This window comes from Coenobita brevimanus, chromosome 109 (genome assembly GCF_032717465.1).
Source record: "Coenobita brevimanus isolate Jiangsu-jjx chromosome 109, ASM3271746v2, whole genome shotgun sequence".
In the NCBI taxonomy this organism is placed as follows: domain Eukaryota; kingdom Metazoa; phylum Arthropoda; class Malacostraca; order Decapoda; family Coenobitidae; genus Coenobita; species Coenobita brevimanus.
Genome location: NC_137062.1, coordinates 25,912,881 through 25,934,448, shown reverse-complemented (window position 1 = coordinate 25,934,448; position 21,568 = coordinate 25,912,881).

Here is a 21,568-nt window from a genome sequence, read left to right as displayed (position 1 = left end):
CAAGGGAGCAAGAGATCATACCGCGGGGCGTCGTTTTTGTGATTCTCCCGGGCTTCCAAGTGGGGGCTTGTATCATCTATCAGTACTGCCAGTGTCCAACACTAGTCAGCACTCCTTATCTCATCTGTACTCCCATCCATTGTTGACAATTTAGCCATTTCTCCCCGTTCTTGACTCCCCTCCCTAGCCCCCCTCCATTACCCTATCCTCTCTCACCTGTTCCCGGCCGTGCTACGCTAAGTAAATCTTCCCTGGAATTTTTCACTGATTTCATCCATTGAAATAAGCCCTATGCCCTATTCTTATACCAAATAATATATACAAGAAATAAGGTAAGTGAGAGTGCCATACACCTGGAATTGGCTAATTATCACCTGACAACACCTCACGTGCACTCGTTCGCTAATTTTCGCTGTTTATTTCCCCTTGAAATATGCTGTATAATTTATTTTTGTAATAAATATACATATAAAGAGAGAAGGGAGAAGCCTAAGTGATATTTACATTCACCTGGAAGTACCTAATTTATAATGTATTGTCTAGATTTCCATGCACAAATCATTTCCACTGCTATATATAGCTGTTTCAAATAGAGGCTAACATTGGTAGTAATGAATTTCCTAGGTAGGCCACCACCCTCGGCTCATCCTTATCAGTTCACTTCTCATCTTCTAACGTGGAGGTACGCTGCCAGTTCGCTCTTGCTAGCTTCAGGGACTTTTCACCCCCATGCAAAGGGCCCTGTGACCTTTACCCCCTACTAAACCTCATGTGGAAAGAGGTAAAGGGCTGACAATTGATAAAAGAGTGACTACGATCTTTCTATTGAGTTAAACAGTGCAAGTGGAATTGTAAATAATGTGTAAACAGCAAGTGAAAGTAATGAATGTAAATATACGTGAACAGTGGAAAATAGTTTCATAAGTTACTTCAAGTGACAGTGCATAACACAGTGTAAATAAAATAGAAATGTAAATAACGTAAATAAAATAGAGAACGTAAATAGAAATGTAAATGAGTAATATTATAAGAATATGAGTATATACCCTAGGAGTAATGAAAGTTTCACTCTACCATGTCTGAATACTATGAGTTATGAAAGTGAAGATGAAAGTGACATTCACTCTCAATGCTAGTATACAGGACGAGAAAGTGAATGCTACGTATTTTACTGAAATTGAATCCCTACAGTGACAATAAACTAATACTACTGAAGGAAACTTATGGATAAAGACTGTAGATATATATGTGTTATATAGTAATAGAAATATAAAGTGTGAGGGGTTTTATGAATAATAAATGACAGAGTACCAAGAGCGAACTAGCGCAAGTGCGACGGTCAGACTCGCTCGTAATTTTCATTGCTTTCACAGTGTTTTTTTTTTTTTTGAAGTATGGATCCCAAACTACTTGAAAATCATAGAGTAGTGTTTATAGTGTTTGTATCTGGCTGTGGTAATCATATTACGGGTTGTCGGGAAGTGTAAAGTGGAAACTTCGTTACCCAACTTCAGAGGTCTCCACAAGTCCTACGGTAACGACGAAGGCTCAACAAACATTCCAGGAGAAAGCTGAAGGTATGTGCCATAAGCATATATAATTTTAATATTCTAGGACTAATAACTGATTTTTGGCAAATATTTTTTGAGAGTCTGACGGAGCCCGAATAACCCCGCGGCACACACAAAACATTGGTAAACATGCCCTCGGTGTAGGGGTTAATGTATTGAATATTTCAATGTAATACGTATAACCGCATACGTAAATTTTTTTTAATTGTTCACATACACAATATCTTATGTATACTCGTACTATAATAAATCCAAATATGCACAGAACTTAAACTTACGCAGGTCGTTTAGGTTTCTGCTCGTGTTCCATCTCGTAATCCACTTGGCAACGGTTCTTGGTGCCAGGCCAAGTTGCTAAGCGATACCACGGATTGACAGCCCATTATCACGCAGAGTGATAATGCTACCTCTCAACGCCAGGTTTAGCTCCTTCCAGTTCATACTGTATTTTCCCGAAAACTGTTAATCACCAGCTTCGTATGATATAAAGAAATCTCGGATGATTCCTTCCCTCCCTCTCTATCAGTGTCAGACACGCGAGTCGAGATTCTTAAACTGATGCAAACGCTTGTGGCATCAGTGATTCGGAGGCTAGAGAAAGCGACTGTAAAAAATGGTTGGTGGACTGGATATTACGTAGGGTAGTAATAAATGTCAGAGCAAATGAGTCTTTCATCCCCTTCAATGTTTGTTATTACGATTATGATACTATTAAAAGACAAAACAATATATTGATTTTACTTTACCAAATCATAATTTAAAATAAGACGCTTAACCTCGTTGTGGTAGCATCCGTCATTTATGTGACTAATCTATAGCTTGGACAAAATGTAAGGAGACCCGATCATCCGTGTGTTTCATAGGTGACACACGAGACAGGCGTGCTATACATTCATCCTCTATTTAACAACATAAATGTAGTTTGAAATCAAATGATCACTTGCAAAGAGCAAGGCATATGGTAAAATGTTACCTGTCGGCATTTCTTAGCTATGACCATACAAGTTTTGGGATGTATCCTGGGTAACTGTAATTCTATGTTGCCTAACCACATTAATTCATGTGACGTGGAAATAATCTAATAATAAAATCACTAGTGTTCTACATATATAGAAGGAAATAGATTACTTATTTCATAGAATATTGGTCGTGATTTTAATGAGATAGGTAGACGCTCCGTCGATATCCGTTACCATGCCCTAGGTGTATACACACACTCTCTCTCTGCGTGTGTGAGTGTGCGTGTGTGTGTGTATGTGTGTGTGTGTGTCTCAGACACGCGAGTTGAAATTCTCGAACTCTGACCCCCAGATGCTTTGGCGTTGGCAGTGCTAGCTGTATCACGAACTTCTGACCGGAGTTGTACCTGTGAAATCAGTCAGGGTGGAACAACAATAGTGTCGAAGTGACAAACAATTTGTATTAAATTACAATTAACTACCTTCAGCCTAGCAGTCAATGCATATACAATGAAAAGTATGCTTCAGCTGAAAATTCAACTGACAGCCAAAGCTTCGTACATTCGAGATCACCATTAACTTCTTATTGGATAGATTATTAACCAGGAAACATGCTAGTCCTTGGATTATATAAATTGCTGAGGACGCCTTTAGTTTACTGGTTAAACCTATATCACTGTTAACAGAAGAACAAGGTGTTCCCTAGTTAATGGATTGTATAAATTGCTGAGGATGCCTTTAGTTTACTGGTTAAACCTATATCTCTATTAACCGAAGAACAAGGTGTTCCCTAGTTAATGCATGGACACAGTGTGGACATGAGGAGTGAGGTCCAAAGCCTTACCTTACGCTTCTGATGAAGACAGCAGCCAGTCAGGCACCAGCTACTTCTCTCATCTGCGAGACCATGCTTCACTTCAGCTGATCCACCCCCTGCAGCATCGACCCCTGGTATGTTAAAAAGATCCCAATGGGTGCCAATTAACTAACAGGGTCCTCAGTGACCCACAGCCCATAACAGGTCAAAAGAAAGTGTAGCAACCGTTAACTCAGGGCTCTGTGCATATGCTCCTAGTCTAAGTACTGTCCAGCGGTGTTTGTTCCTACACACTTGGACATCCTAAAAGCATACTTACCCTTATAATTCTACACTTACAACTAATATCGGTAAGTTGAGAACCCCTACGCAAACTCGGACAGGTCACATTTTAACACCCAGCATAGGTTTGAACACTCATGTGGGTAGCATGTATTCTCTGGGAATCCTCAGAAAGGCCCACAGTTCGAGATGCATCACAAGGTAATTCGGACACAGCCTCGGATTTCCTCTGTGGGGGTCTCGAATTTCCCTCTCAACCTATGGTACGTATGTATGTACAGGCCCTGGACATAATGTGCCTTGTGGGACCAACGGGTGAGACTTAGGTCTGGACCCACATTGCCACTGCCCTCTCCCTCAAATGACTCGGAGATTATGGGTGTGGATTCAGATGGTGCAGGAAGGACACGTCCCTAACTGGTGGTATGTTGACACACATTGCAGGAACGCACAAACATATCTATTTCCTGTCCCATTTCTGGCGAGAAAATGTCATCACGAATATGGCCTTGGGTTTTCTTTTTGCCCATGTGACCTCCCGACACTGAACAATGACTCAGTTCGAACACTGCTCAGCAACATTTTATGGGAATGACAAACTGCAGTTGAACTTCACCCTGGGGTGTTTGTGACTCACGATACAGCTGTCCTTGTTTACAGAGGAACCTGGCTTGACCTCCCCATGAATACTCAGTCATATTACCCTTTAGTTTCTTCCACACAACAGCAAGTGTCAAGTCACACTGTTGTTCCAGGACAACATCTTGACTACAAATCAGATCTTGTGGCGATGCAATGGTCAGCAGGGTGACACGGTTTGGAGCCTTGGCCATGGCTCGTGTTACTGCAGCTGAAGTCTGAGTAATGACATCTAGTTTGCAATTGTACTTGGCACCTGGTACGTTACCTATAATAAGGTCAAAGGTGGCATGATAATTGCAACTGTCGAACCAGTGTAAAAGGGAGATTCTACCTGGATACGTGCCTCAGGAAACAGTCTCACTGATCAATCAATAAGCAGAGCTTGGATCTATCTACCTGTGTGCTCCCCAGGCCGAACAAGACTGTGCCTGACAGAGCAACCTGAGGAACCATTGTCTCTCAGGATATTTACAGAAACACCTCCCATAAACCCTGGCTGAACAAGGAAGGTACTGTTACCTATGAGAGGGCCTGGGAAGGATGCGACCTGCCATTGATAAGGCTGCATAGCACACAACTCTGTGAATGTGACACCTTAGGACTAGATGCCTGAGGGAGCTGGAGTGTTGACCACCTTATGAGGAGGGCTCACTATCTGAGGAGGACTAGTTAATTGTGAGGGAGGACCTGTGCTGCTAGAGATGATAACATCATGCTCTTGTCAGCGGAGAATGAAGGCTGCATTTGCCTCCTGCCTCTGATACGCTGTAGCTGGTGCTGAAAAAGATTGTCCTGAATGTTGACTGTGTGGCTGATACTGCACTGCTGCTGGTTAGGATACTTGTTATACCTCTTCTAGGCAGTTTGCTGAACATATTGACCTTGGTCCTTTTTCTGTGACTTGTCTGGACCGTGGCCATTATTCTGAGAACGGCCTTGATGCTGGGGTTTGCTGAGATGGCTTCCCAGACATGGCAGTATCTTTCCTGTTCCAGTTGCTTATGAGTTTGGTACCTGTACGCAGTGAAGAATGCATCAGCCTTTTCCACCATTTGGCTAGCATCCTTTGCTTGACAAATCTGTAGCTGAGCCATAAGCTCAGTAGGCCATGACTTTTCCAGCTACATAAGCAGCATAAGGTCAATTATCTCCTCTCGCGTGCGAGGGGTCTCGTCTTTATCCACTCATCTAAGTAAGCAATGAGATGGTCGAGGAACTGGACAGCAATCTCATTTTCTCGGAGAAGCACCCTCATGAACTGACCCCTGGCATCGTCAGCCGTGAGACCGTACACATTGAAAAGTGCGGCCTTCATCATCTCATATGTGAGACTGTCTCCACGAATTCTGTGGAGAATATCGATGGCAGGGCCCTCAAACAAGCCAAAATATTGGAGACTCTTAGCTGCCTCGTCCAGCTGGTACAGCTGCACCATGTCCTCGAATTGAGCTATGAACGGCTTGATTCACTTGCCTTCCTTGTACAAAGGAAGCTTGAGGCGTGGGGTTGCCAGATTAGGTGCTAGGAGAGCACTCGTGGAGCTCGGGTCAGCTGCACTAGATGTGCCCGAAGCCAAGGAGTCTCGCTTGAGCTTCAGCACCTCAAGCTCGTGTTTCTCACGTGCCTCGCGCTCGGTATGCTGATGTTCACATTCTCTCTCACATTCCTTGTGCTGTTCTCGCTTGTGTTCACGTTCTCTCACGTTTCTTGCACTCTCTCACGTCCCTCGCGCTGATCTTGCTTGTGTTCACATTGAATTTTATGCTCTTCACAGGCATCATTCTCACTTTGATGTTCATAAGTGTACAGTCTTTAATTTTCTGGGTATTGGTAAGCCCCACATCCTTGGCTTCTTGTATGTATAATCAAGTAGCCATGATGCTAACTCAAACTGAGACTGAGTGAACTAAAGACTGATGTACTGATTGCTGTTTCGCAGTCAAATACTAATGATGAAAATTAAGAATACAGACAGGCTTGTGGTAACCAGTTTTATCTAGTTAACTGGTAAGGAATGAGAAATAAAAAATTGCAACTGGCCGGGAAAACTTTTACATAAAATTAATAAAGGAAATTCAATAACACCAGTAAGCTATTGCCTATAAACCATAATGATTATAATTAATAACTAGCTATGAGTGAGTTTATTATATCGTTAATAACTTTAATGCTAGGAGTTAATATCCTGGAATGAAGTCGCCAGGTGCGATGGGGGGTAGGTGGAAATACAAAAAAAAATAAATAAATAAATAAAAAAATAAAATAATCGTCTATTGTCACAAAAGGAAACGTCTTACGGAATCAAGTAGTAAGTTTTTACTTTATGCTGGCTTACTCTGCTGATTCTCTAAAGATGAGAATTTCATAAACTTTCTCAACAATACACAGCAGAGACTAATCACCCATGAATGCTGAATCGTTGATACTGTTGGCCTATGAGAAAGTGTCCTTACCCCTGACAATTGATAATTAATACTATTAGACAGATTTTTGCTAGTGCTTACTCCTGCCTGGCACAACGGATTTATTATGAACCAATACGAAAGAACTGGCTTAACTACCAGTCGTGATTAATAACAAGGAAAGTTTGTGCAAACAAGGAGTAAGCAAATTTAAGTAAGATCAGTGTGGAGAAATCATACATGATTATTATATTTAATTGAGCTCAAAAAGAAGAACGGTAAATTTATTAAATACAACAAATAAATCTACGTTATAAGGGAACTTAAGCAAGTAAATTCAGAATATCAAGCAGAGTAAATACACTCACTCACACAGTCAAACAACTACCCAATAATCTTAAGCCTAGAAAACAAGGAAAGAAAATACTGGTCAGTGGAGAAAATGGAGTCGTGGCTGCAAATAGACTGGGTGGCTCTGCTTGCTACTCGAGGCACTGCAATTCACACTGCTGACGCCCACTGCTGCCGATCACCAACTCAGTGGGGAGATGCGGGGATCGTAGAACTGCTAGAGACTGTAGCTGCTAAGACGGGATCTTGCGTCTCTGCACTGCTCACAACGTCCTCCTCCCGTGACACCTCTACACCAACTAACTAATGTTCTCACGCCAGCAAAAAAAGCGAATACCTGATCACCGGAAGTAGGCGTGGCCTAACTTAACGGCTAGAGAGGCAAGGTGGAGGAACGATAATTACACTAAAAATATCGTTCGGTGAAGCACTAATGTCGTGCACAAGAACAGTCACTTATGAAGCAGTGACGAATGTTCTAAAAAACAGTTACAGTCAGAGTGCCGTCACTGGACTGTCAGCTGCTGGAGCGAAATTTTCTGGGATTTCCCACTGCATTTGTAGGCTCGCACAATAATACAGTGTCGCGAGTTCCCATAATAATACAATGGCATAATAATCTCGCGAATTCATGACAGTGTTACCACCGAAGGTCACCCCTCAGGGGAAAGTGAGTGGCCACCGGTGGTCCTGGCACATCCATATTTTAAGTAGGATGGGACCCGCAATTGCCACTCCGCATGGGGGGATTGCCACCACAGGAGTACAGTGCCATCATTTTCAGTAGCCACATGAAATTTTACAGTGCAGTAGACCTTCAACCGGAAGAAAGTTTAGTGATTTTTTTTTTTTTTTTTCCTATCGACCATTGAGGCCGGAGCCCCTGGTCATTAAGGCAGAATATATACATGTATATATATTTACACATATATACATATATATATGAACATATATATATATATATATATATATATATACATACATACATACATACACACATCCATGCATATGAACATACACACTTTCATGCACACGTACATATATATATATAATAATTTTTATTTTATTATTTTTTGTAATTTTATTTTTATTTTTTTGTTTATTTATAATTTTTTTCTTAACGTTATATTACTTATAAACTAAAATGCCTAATGTAAAGACCCTAAAACTAATCACCTAACAGACAAATCGCTAACCTATACTACTATCCATTTCAGAGGCGGAGTTGCGCTGTTTATCGCAAATATCTCCTAAACGAATCGTTGGATCAGTATGGTATTTCAACACACTACTTTTGACATCCGGGCCTAATTTATGACCCTTAAACCATATTGCTATTTATGTTATGTGAGGAGTTTACTTGTGAAAAATAACAGAAAGTCGACTAGTCATGATGACGCATTCGAAGGAAAGTGTTGCCCCCCCAACACCCTCCCAAACTATTCCTTAACTACCCCTACTTCTTCCCCTTCTCGTCCTCGTTATCCCTCCTATTCTCCCCTGAGCTCTCGCCTCCTCGCTCCTTCATCACTCTTGTGTCCCTCCCTCATTATCCCAGCACTGTATTATAATGTAAGAATGTTATGGGAGTTGGGGGAAGGAATGGTCAGAGGGTTGTTCAGGGTGTTAGTGGAGGAGCTATACCCCACACAGTCGCACTCGTCCGATTTTGTATAACACCTTAGATTTGATGACTGGGATATTAGGCGAATATCCTTCAGTAAACTCCTAATGTAACATATGTAGCAGTATGGTTTAAGGGTCATAAATTAGGCCCGGATGTCAAAAGTACTGTGTTGAAATATCATACTGATCCAACGATTCGCTTAGGAGATATTTGCGAAAAACAGCGCAACTCCGCCTCTGAAATGGATAGTAAATCCTAAGAGACAAATAACTAGACCTACACTAATGGTAAAAAAGCCTCGACCAAGAGATCACCATCGACTGCAGATATGTAATGCCATTCTACATTACATACCTCCACTCATCACCTGGTGACTGTCAGTCGAGGCACAACCTAATATAGGAGACATCAATATATGAAAGGGAACCAGACGAGTCAGGAACATTTCCATATACGTCAGCTGTCGGCCCTAATTAGAATAACTTAAGCAAGATGGTATAATGTATTTACATAATTTGTACAAAAAGTGAAGAACCTCGGCCAGCAGACCACCATCGACTGCAAGTGCCCAATACCTTTCTATATTGCACACTTGCACTCATCAGCTGGTGACTGTTAGTCGAGGAACGGGGTTTAATGTAAGGGATATCTATATTAGAATAGATCAGTGGGGGGAGGAACTATTTCAAATATGTCAACTGTCAACCCTAATTAATATTACAATATATACATATTTACCGTTGATAAAAACCATAACCACACAGTAAAAAAGTCACATCACTCTGATCAGTCCGGTCTCTCTCAAGAAAGCCATCAATTTATCAGTCATAACAATGTCCCCATCACCCAGGATGGTGGAGAGGGTGAAGGGAACGTCTGCTGCGCCGCAGTAATTTATAAGTGAAGCACGTTCACGAATAAATCGCCGACAGCGCAGGATGGTATGACTGATAGATAACACCGCATCACAGATGTCACAGTGCAGTGGGAAGTGTCTTTCCATATAAGGCTTCATATGTGTTAAAACGGTGGCATTAAGTCGTAATCGTGCCAACACTTTTTCTTCCAGGCGACTGGGGCGGTTGGCGGTGTCCCAGTCGCCCATGTACGGCTTACAGGTTGGAATATTTAGTCTGGTCCACTGACCTTGCCACAGAAGATTTATTGATTTCTTTCCGAGAGAGAGACTCGACCGTAGATCACGAGGAACGTCCCAAGTCTCCTCGAGCTCTACAGCCGACTTTGCAAGTAAGTCAGCCTGCTCATTACCATAGATACGACAATGACCAGGCACCCAGATCAGCGTGAATGACTTGTTGCATGAATGCAACTTATTAACGATGCGGCCCTGGATCTCGTGAGAGTCCGTAGTGCAAGATGCAATTGCCTGAAGGGCTGATTTTGAGTCTGAAAATATGACAAATGAGTCATGCCTAGAACTGAGAGCATAGTCTATGGCTTTGTCAAAGCAAAAAGTTCTGAGGTAAACACAGATGTATGAGTCGGCAACCGATACCTGAGGGCACATTCAGTCGACCACACACTTGCACCCACACATTCACTCGACCTGGAGCCGTTGGTGTACAAGTGGTGGGACCCCAAGTGACGAATGATGATATTACGAAACAAGTGGTGGACCTCCACCTCTGGCGCTTGGCCTTTGGTGCTGGGAGCCATGTAACATCAACTGTAAAGCCAGGTGGCTCCCAAGGCGCTATATTTTTTAACACCAACTTGTCACAGTCACTGGGGTCCACACCAAGCTCCTGAGTCAGTAAGTGGAGGCGAACGGCAAGTGGCCGACGCACCCCCCGCAGAAGGTGGTGGTATTGACGCAGGGGGGTACAGGCCACATTGCCGATATTACTTTTCCTAAATGTCCTTACACTATAGGACAAGGCCAGGTGGTCTCGGCGAATACGGAGGGGAGGCATATTCGCCTCCACTTCCATATGAGCCACGCGGGTACACCAGACGGCTCCAAGACACATTCGCAAACATTTATTCTGTAGCACATCCAATCCTTTCAGTGTGGCATCGGATGCCGAGCCATACACCTGTGCACCATAGTCTAGCTTTGATCGAATAAGGGACTTAAACACCATTAATAAAGATTTTCTGTCAGCACCCCAGGTAGTACCCGCTAGGTACTTAAGGACATTTAACGGTTTATCACAACGAGCAAGCAAAGTATTAACGTGAAGTTTAAAATTCATTCTTCGATCAAAATGTATTCCTAAAAATTTTACAGAATTTTGAAAAGGTACCGCCTGATTATCCAAAGTTAAGCACAAATTAGGTACGTTACGATTAGTGAAGACTACAGCGGCACACTTACGGATGGAAAACTTAAATCCCCACTGCAAGGCCCATTGGTGGACGGAGTCAAGGGCTGCTTGAATCCGCCCAGCCGAAAATTGTGCATTACAGGAAGAGTGCCATATTGCACAATCGTCAGCGTAAAGCGAGTATTTAAGATTCCTCGGGATGGGAGCTGATGACAGAATATCATTGATCATAATACTAAATAAAGTGGGACTAAGCACACTTCCCTGTGGCACCCCGTTTTCCTGGATAAATATATCCAATGTTACGTTACGGGGCAATTTGACAGAGAAAGTTCTGTCCCTTAAGAAATTTGAAATAAAAACAGGCAAATTTCCTCTTAAACCATAAGCATAGAGCTTCATTAGTATACCGTGTCACCATGTCATGTCATAGGCTTTATGGATGTCCAAGAACACCCCTATCATGAATTCTTTATTGGCAAATGCCTCTGCAATACAATGCTCCAAATTCATTAAATGATCTAGTGAACTTCTGTATTTACGGAAGCCACATTGTTGATCATTTAACAAATTCTTCGACTCTAAAACAAAAAGAAGCCTATTGTTAACCAAACGTTCCATGACCTTACATAGACAAGAAGTCAACACAATAGGACGAAATGAAGTGGGATTCATAAGACGACCAGCCTCTTTGGGTATCGGTATGACGTGCGCAAAGTGCCATGAGTTTGGGAACGTTTGAGACGCCCAAATCTCATTGTACAATGCTAACATCTTAATCAGGTTGTCCTGATTAAGATGCTGGATCATACCGTACGTGATGGTGTCTGGTCCAGGGCTGGTGTCTTTACAGGATTTAAGGGCAAGGAGCAGTTCATCTAGTGTAAACTCTTGGTTGTACGGGGAGTCTACCTCTTCTGTGGCAAAGTCTAATATCTGTAGCTCAGCCGTGCGTTTATGATGTTGGAAACGTGGGTCATAATTGGCTGAGCTACTTAAATGAGAAAAACTCCTGGCGAGGATGTTAGCAACGTCCACGGGCTCGTCATAGGTGGTGTTATTCACCTGCAAGGTTGTGACAGGGAAGTATGGGCGTTTATTATTTAATAATCTTATAGTGGACCAGACTTTATGTAATGGTGTTGTACGAGTCACCGTGGACACAAAGGAGCGCCAGGAGTCACGTTTAGCCCTTCTTATTATTCTCCTTGCCTCAGCCCGTGCCTGTTTGTATGCAATAAAATTTTCCTCAGTGGGCTGACTATCAAAAATCCTGTATCTCCTATTGCGTTTTCTTAAAGCTTGTCGGCAATCTGGCGTCCACCAATGTGCTCTATGCCTCGCATGAACTGTAGAAGTCTTGGGAATAGCAGCCTCAGCTGCATGTAATATGGAAGTAGTTATATGTTCGACCTTAACATCTATGGTCTCCCCAGATATATCTAAATTGGCGATCCTTGAGAAGGATCCCCAATCTGCTTTCTTATAGTTAAATTTTGGAGGTGGAGGGTCCGAAATGATGTCGCGTGTATAAGAAAGACAGATGGGTAAATGATCACTTCCCAAGGAGTTGTCGTAAGGGTCCCATGAGAGATCTTGATGTATACCAGGGGAGGCCAAAGATAAGTCAATGGCCGAAAAGTTACCAGTACGATCATCTACACGAGTCGCTCTACCGTCGTTCAGAAGACAGGGGTTGGACTGTAGTATTAGGTCGGCTACTTGCTCCCCACGACCATCGATCCTCAAGCTACCCCATTGATAGTGATGGGCGTTAAAGTCACCCAACACTAACTTATTCCCAGGTAGATGTTCAACTAGTGAATTTAAAGCATCACTATCAATGGGGCCATGTGGAGGACAATAGAGAGAGCAAATAGACAGATACGTGTTATTAAATTTTACTCTGCAAGCGACAGCTTCCAGAGTAGAATTTAGAATCACTTCCATTTGTGGGTGTGATTTGTGTGTGTATATGGCTACTCCGTGACCTTCATATCTTCTATACAAGTGATAGTGTTTGAACTGTGGAGGATCAGGGTGATCCTCCAGGCGCGTCTCCTGTAAACAAACAACGTCTGGCCTGTGTATAGAAAGCAAGATTGCTATATTGTGTAACTTATTCCCAATACCTCTACAATTCCACTGTAGTATAGTGAATGCGGCGGTTTATGATTTACGAGGGGGGCCAGTGTGTTTAGTTTTTTTATGCCACCCGCCACCAGGCGAGTGGCTACCGGGGGACCTATCCTGGTGCTTACTCGTGGAGATCTCCATATTCTCATCAATAACAAGGCTCCCAGAATCCACCGAGGAAGAGCTATTCTTCCTCTCCCTCGCTGGACCAGGAGCGGGAAGGACATGAGGACGTGACTGTTTGGTGAGGGTGGTCAAGTTAATTTTATCTGACTTGTCAGGCTTCTGTTTTGGCCGCACTGACTGCGGAGCAGCGGCAGCCTGAGAGTATGAAGTGGCAACAGGGATGTCTGTCAGAGAGTTGGAACGTACAGGAGGCTTAGGCTGAGAGGTATGGCGTGGGGCATGAGGAGCGAATGTAAGGTCAGTCTGTGTCTCCACCGTGCACATCACAGGACAGGACACATCCACCGATGCATAGGAGATATCAGGTTTGGGAGTTGCATGCAACTCCTTCACCTTCTTCCTAGCATCGTAAAAGGATATGCCCTCAGTTGCCTTCACTGTGCAGACCTCTTTCTCCTCCTTCCACTTGGGACAAACCCGAGAGGAAGTGGGGTGAGCGCCCTGGCAGTGAAAGCAACATTCATTCTCTGATGTACAGTGGTCAGCAGAATGGCCTACAGCCGAACACTTGCCACATACTAGGTTAGAAGACCGACAAGCCTTTTCATGGTGTCCATATATTTGACATTTTGCACAACGAAGGGGATTCGGGATGTATGGTCTGACATTGAAAATTTCGTATCCAACTTTCACATTGGCTGGAAGAGATACTTTTCCAAAAATCAAAACAACTGTTGCAGTCTTCGTCCTTATACCTTCCGAAAATCTTGTAATAAATCTGGCCTCTATTACATCTTGCTGAGCAAGTTCCTGTACGATTTCTTCCTCTTCCATAGGCACCAGATCCTTGCAGGTGATAACACCCTTGCAGGAATTCATGGAGTGGGGGATCGTCGTCTGGACATCGTAACTGTGGAACTTCCTCAGTTTCAGCAAGTCCTTTACCTGGGCAGAATTGATTGTCTTTACCAAGAGATCTCCACTTGCAAGTTTTTTTAACTTGTTCCACCTCACCTGCACACCCATCAATCACCTTCTTGATGATGAAGGGATTGAGGCTGGACAGGGGAGTAGAACCAACCGCGTGAATCAAGACAAACTCGGCGTTATTTACACTTATATCTAAAGCTCTGGTCCGGGGCCGTTCAGTCAGGGGACAGTCCGTCCGTTGGTTAGTCAGGGGTCGGTCAGGACTACCTCCCCCCCTGATGGGGGGGGAGGCAGTAGGGGCGTCCTCCATAGTACCACTCCCCCCTAATGGGGGAAGTGGGAAGAAGGTGAGAAGACAAACAAGGGACCAACAACCAGGGGCAAAACACCTAAATCTGAGGTTGCCCTCTCAAACCACTCCAGGGAGGCCCGACCGTGTTCGTTCACGCCCCAGAGCGATCAGTGGGGGGGACCCTCCATGGGCGATAAGCAAAGGTAAACTCAGGAAATAGATACAAAAACCTATTGTATCTCTAACACGGAGGGGAGGAAAATGAGAACTAACTAATCCTAACTTTATTTAAAAAACGCCCTAGTGGCGGAAAAGCAAAATCTATGCCGGTGAGGCAGACCTATAGCTAGAGGAGAGCTCAGGAAACACGTCTGTACTCTCCGCAACCATTCATCAAAGTCAGTTTACTGAGGATGGGACCACCGGGGTTTATACCTGTGCCTGTAAAAAAAAAAAAAAAAAATCTCAACAATAATGTTGAGGTGGGTTCAGATATCGAAGGTATCCTTTGCTTTGTTCTGATTCCACTTTCCTCACTTTTTTTTTTTTCCTCCCAGAATTATAACTCCTCACCGTTAGTTTTCTCTCTGACTTTAAATCTATGTCGTAGGGTTCTTTGCGTTTGTGACGTTTCTGCTTTTTGTCAAACATTCTATTTTCTCTTTGTGTTTTCTTCTCTGGGTCGCCCCTTCCCTTTCGCGATCTCTTTTTTTTTTTTCCCTCCTCTGCCATAAACTTACTTGTATCATCCACATCATTTCATTATTTCCTGCATTCACCTCTTTCTCCACCTGGTTCGTTCCCTTCGCTTTTTTCTGTTCTATTTACCATGTGCTTTTATTGCCACTTGGATGTGTATTTTCTCAGATATAATTTATCTAATAAAAATTGCCTTTTCATTTAGTTTTTTTTTTTTTTCTGCATACAACTCTCTCTCTCTCTCTCTCTCTCTCTCTCTCTCTCTCATATATATATATATATATATATATATATATATATATATATATATATATATATATATTCAGGATATGGTTTTACTTAAAAGCAAGAGTTAGCCGGTAATAAGAATAATATTAATCCTGTACGCAACAGGCCAACTTAAATGTCTTCCTCAGTCTTTGTGAAACCATGTATATGATTCCCAGTCATTTCAAGCGCCACACGTCTAAGCATCTAGAGGCGACTAGATCTTGAAGTCGGCGTCATTAATATTCTTCGTGGGGAAAAAGCATATACAGTATATATATATATATATATATATATATATATATATATATATATATATATATATATATATGCAAGCAAGAAGGAACCAAAGGCTGAGCCTGCATGACTGCTCCTTCCAAGAAAAAACAAAAAAATTTGAGAAGTCTAGTGTGTACTGTGCATGTAGTTTGGTGTTGACAGTTAGAGAAACATGTACTGGAGAGCATGCTGGCCTACTCTCTGATTTACTGAAACACTGAAAAAGTTCAGCCAAGGGGGATGGTCAGGAACTAGTCCTCAGGGCTGATGAAACGGAAGCTCCAGATCTCCCTGTCATCAGCTTTCCATCCACCCTTGGAGTACTGCCCTGCTCGACTGCTGATATATATATATATATATATATATATATATATATATATATATATATATATATATTGCATTGGCGGACACCAGAGGTGCTGTGGTTGAACCAGTGTCGCATACTATAGAGTATGCTTGTACCCAGTCGGCTTGCGCGGGCCGATTACACTTGGTTCACAGACTACACACACATCCAAAGCCACTCCAACACTACAATTACACTAACAAGCACATCTCACCCTACATACAATCTCTACTAGACAGCTTAAGCCACTTGGTAGAGATACATCGGCTGTAACGTCCCGACTTCGGTCGGGATAGGCCGATCCTGCAGTGGATACTGAAACGGCTGATGATGATATATATATATATATATATATATATATATATATATATATATATATATATATATATATATATATATATATACACTAAGCAACAATAATCGAGTCGGGAAATTTGGTGAAAACATAAGCTAACAGGCTAAGCGTCTGGTACATTCCGCCGTCTGTCATACGGACGGTTCATATTGTTTCACGAGTTACATTTAATCTTCGGACAAAACCGCGACACGACTACTGTTGCTCACCGTATATATATATATATATATATATATATATATATATATATATATATATATATATATATATATATATATATATATACATATAAGTATATATATATATATATATATATATATATATATATATATATATATATATATATATATATATAGTGGTAGATGGGGGCACTCACCATCCACTCACTGGATGTAGTGCTGCTCTCGGGTGTCTTCCCTTTCCTCTCCTCCATCCTTCTTTCCTTCCATCCTTTTCTGTCTCTCCTTCATTTTTTCCTTTCTGCCTACGGGTGACTTTACACTCCCTCTTCCGTCTTTCTTTCCTTCATTCTTTCCTCATCCTTCTCCGTGTGGGTGACTTTACACTGAGTGACAAGCCAAATGGTTTCCTGTACACCAGGAAGCCATTTACTATGCTGGGTGGTAACCATGTAACCAAATTTTGGCGCCTGGTGGTTTAGTGGGTAATTACGGCGCTCCAGTCGGATTGAACCAGGAGTGGTTGGGGTTTATTGCTCACGTAATGCCACTCAGGGATGAGTGAGGCTGGTCACTCTCAACTTAAATCTCAGGACCAACTTGCATAGCCCCGGGTTCCTACACTTCTCATGGGGCAACGTAGGATTGGATGATGGACGAATGGATGGATATATATATTCAAGTTTGGCAGTATCCATAAGTGCATTACGCTCAGCACGTCATAGCAAACGCTCTAAGCTGATATTAGGGCATAGGATTGGTAGATGTATTGGTACTCTTAGCCACAGTCGTGCGAAAAATATAATCAAGATGTTTACCCAGCACTGGTCACTGTTGAAATTCAGTACACTGTACATCATTGTCTTCTTTGTTCGTTGTGTTACTTTATTGTTTTTTTGTAAGCTAGGACAATTTTGAAGGGTATTTTACCAGTTATGATGTTATATACGAGTATATGAATGGCTATGTACGAGTGTGTATATAGCTATATAATATACTCGTATATACTGTATATAGACTAGACTAGCCTACTGTTGCGCTAGTCTCTGATTTACTCCTTTTAACCAGGAGAGAACTGGGGCAGACGGGATTTATGAATAGGAAATGAAATTCACAAATGGCGTTTTTTTTTTTTTTTTTTTTGATAAGAAAAGCCCTCATGGGTCCTGTAATAAACAGCTCGACTATTGGTCTCTATCACCAGTATAACCCTCGTGAGTCCTGCAATAACCAGATTGACTGTTGGTGTTTATTACTAGTAAAACCCGTATCAGAAAACATGATTGCAATCAATGCACCTGCAGTCACCACTATTTTCCGGTGAAGTATGTGGAATGGTATAATGCATGGAACTTTTTTTTTTTTTTTTGTAAAGAGTTCACATTCATACACCATTTTCTTTCATTAAATTGGTAGACTTTTGCCAGATCTGATGTGCTTAGGAGAACTGGATCAGGATACATATAAGGGAAATGTGTTGGCGTTCTCCATTAACCGTATTTATAATATTTTACACAACTCTGCTATTTACCGGTAAAATTGTTTGCTGGAGGAATTTAATTCTTTTTTTTTATAATAATAACTTTAGGCCAGTTATCATGTGGTTAAGAAAATAAAGATTAGTTTAGGAGATACGAAGCGAAATGTGTTGTCACCTTTCAAGTGGGGTGATGGTGGTAGTTTGGGATGGAGGAAGGCCTGGAGGGAGGGAGGGAGGGAGGGAGCATCTATTTAACGTAAATATGTATGAAAAAAATTCTGACTGCACAGTAATATAACGAAAGAGCGTGATGGAAAACGAAATCAGCGTTATACTCGTACTGGCTTCAAATGTAAATTATTGTATTATTTTCCTTAACATTCAATCTTGCTTGGAATTTTATCGGACATAGAATCACGTTGTTGAATAGAGGTCATTCTCAGATGAACAGACAGAAAAACTGACGGAAAGATAGGCATATGCCTTAGGGTGATTTGCCAGGGTTATTTTATTGTTAATATCAACAGAGACATTTAGTAAGCCAAGTTGAATATAAACCATTCCCGCAAGGAATAGTTAAGACAGACACACGCCATTGGAGGGTAAGGGTAATTATTCTTTTCTCGCTAAAGACAAACGATTACATGCACATTCGGAAAGAAACTGCCTCCTAAGTAAGACAGGCAAACAGACAAACAGATAGATACAGATTCCTGATTATCGATTCACGTTGATTTATTATATTCTTGATTTCACTGGATGACATTATTCAGATTAAGTGATAACAGACCCTTCTTGTAGTGGAAAACGTGATAGGCAATCGGGCAGACGGACAGGAGGAAAAACAAACAGTTTCTCAGTCAATATTTCAGATTGATTGCTATTTCACCCCTGCTAAAAAAAAAAAAAAAATGCGATTTTATTCAGCATAAGCAAGCATAAACTCTTCCAGTAGAGGAAAACGTGAAAGGCAGAGAAGCAGGTAAGAGAAATAGAACGAAAGTAAGGCAGACAGTTTCCGAATTATCAGTTCACATTACCAGGAATTATCAGCTGACATTAATTTGTATTGCAGTATTGTTACTGCCAGATAAGTTTATTCAGCTGAAGTGAAAATACGACTCTGCCGGACAGGAACACGTAAAGCATATGAAGACATACAAACACTCTCCAAAAAGTTTATTCATGATGTAAACTGCTGTTTTATTCTCGCTACTGGCTGACTGATTTATTAATCTTAGGATAGAACTCGCCTCACTCTTTACACAGATGTTTTTACCTACTGAATTACATTGATTAACACCCACGCTGTCGAAGACAAAGCGGGTGTTATTATCATTATTATTTTTTTAACAGGATTGAGTCAAGCTCGTAATGACCTGTCTCATTTCCTTATTTATCATACATTTCTGTTCGTGTGTGTGTGTGTGTGTGTGTGTGTGTGTGTGTGTGTGTGTGTGTGTTCTTACCTAATTTTTCTTACCTAATTGTATCTTTACAGGAAAGAGTCAAGCTCGTACTGTCCCGTGTCTTAAGCCATTTTCATCATACATCTTAAATTTAAGAATTGTTTTGGCACACACTATTTCATTCGGTAGTGCATTCCACTGATCAATTGCCCTATATGGGAAACTAAATTTCCTTACGTCTTTATCGCCTCACCTTGTATGCAGTTTTTTTTTTTTCAGTGTCCTTTTGCTGATGCTTCCCCATAGGTTATATATTCAATTATGTCTATTTTCTCCTTCACTGACATGCATTTATAGAGCATAGTCATGTTTCCTCTTTTCCTTCTCTCCTGTAGTGTTGGCAGATCCAGTTTCTCTAGTCTTTCTTCGTAGCTTAGATCCCTTAAGCTTGGTACCCATCTTGTAGCGGCCCTTTCAACTTTTTCAGTCTTATCTATGTGTTTTTTGAGATGAGGATTCCAGACGACTGATCCATACTCCAGGGTTGGTCTGATGAATGATGTTATTATCTTTCTCAGAATGTCTTCATTAACTTATGTGAATGCTATTCTCATATTTGCAAGCAGTGCATACATGTTCTGTACCTTCTCGCTGATGTGATCAGCCGGAGATAGTCTGTTATTGATAAACATCTAGGTCCTTCTGTCTTTCTGATATATGTAGTGTTAAACTCCAACTTATAATCCCAATCTGGTCTTTTCCCACTTTTATCAAACTTGATTACATGACACTTGTCCACATTGAATTCCATATGCCATATATTACTCCTTTCATAAAGTTTCAATTCTTCTTGTAGCTCTTTCCAAGAGTCTGTTTTAATAATTCTCCTATGTATCTTTGCATTATCAGCAGACATTTTTAGATAGCTTTCATTTCCAGTGTTACTATCTGTGTCATTTATATACACTAAAAACATAATTGGTGCCAGCACTGAGCCCTGTGGAACTTCGCCAGTCACTTTCCCCGATGATGAGTAATTTTCCCTTAGTACTGTTCTCATTTCCCTTTTTCTGAGAAAATCTTACATCTAACAGTACAGTTTGACTTGGATTCCTCCTTGTTGGTACAGTTTCCATAAAAGTCTTTGGTATGGTACTCAGTCAAATGCTTTCTTGAAATCTAGACAGAGACTGTCCACCCACCCTTCTCTTTTCTGTAATGTTTCTGCAACTCTGTCATAGCTTAACAGATTAGTAACACATGATTTTCCCTTTCTGAAACCAAACTTTCTTTCGATTATCATACTGTGTTCTTCTAGATGGTTTAGGTTACCCAGACTTTTCTTGTCAGCTTTTCCAGTATTTTACTTACAACACTGGTTAGTGATACTGGTCGGTATTTGAGAGGATTTTGTCTATTCCCTTTCTTGAATAAGGGAACAATGTTTGCTTTCTTCCAAATATCAGGTAGTTTACCTTGACCAAAGGATTCCTGGAATATTAAAGGTAATGGTCTACTTAACTCCTCTGCACATCCACGTAGCACCCAGCATGAAATTTCATTAGGACCATTTGTTTTTCCATAGTCTACTTTACTTAACTCCTCCTGTATTTCTTTTTCTTCTATTTGTATATCTGGTATTATGTTTGGGTATGCATGTTCCATATTATCCCTCTGAAAACTATTTTTCTCTGTAAAAACTGATTGGAAATTTTTATTTCGTGCTTCATAGATGTCTTTCTCTTGTGTATAGATGATCCCTTCATCCGTCATGGATTATATTTTATCTTTTACTTTGGTTTTGCTTCGGGTGTAGCTATAAAATAATATCGGTTGATTGCTACGTTTATTTATGATGTCTTCCTCAAACTGTTTTTGGGTTTCCCGTCCTTATTCTTGTATATTCGTTTCTTGCCTGTTTATAGTCGTTATATGTTCTCTCACTATTGTGTCTTCTGTATCTATTCCACAACAAGTCTCTTTTTCTTTTGATTTTTTACATTGTTTATTAACCTATTTTATTTTCATTTGTGCGAAGGGATATAATTTTCGACTCCTATTTCATAAAGTTCATAGAATTTTCTATATATAACATTTTAAATCTTGTCCTCTAAGCTCATTTTCCCAGTCT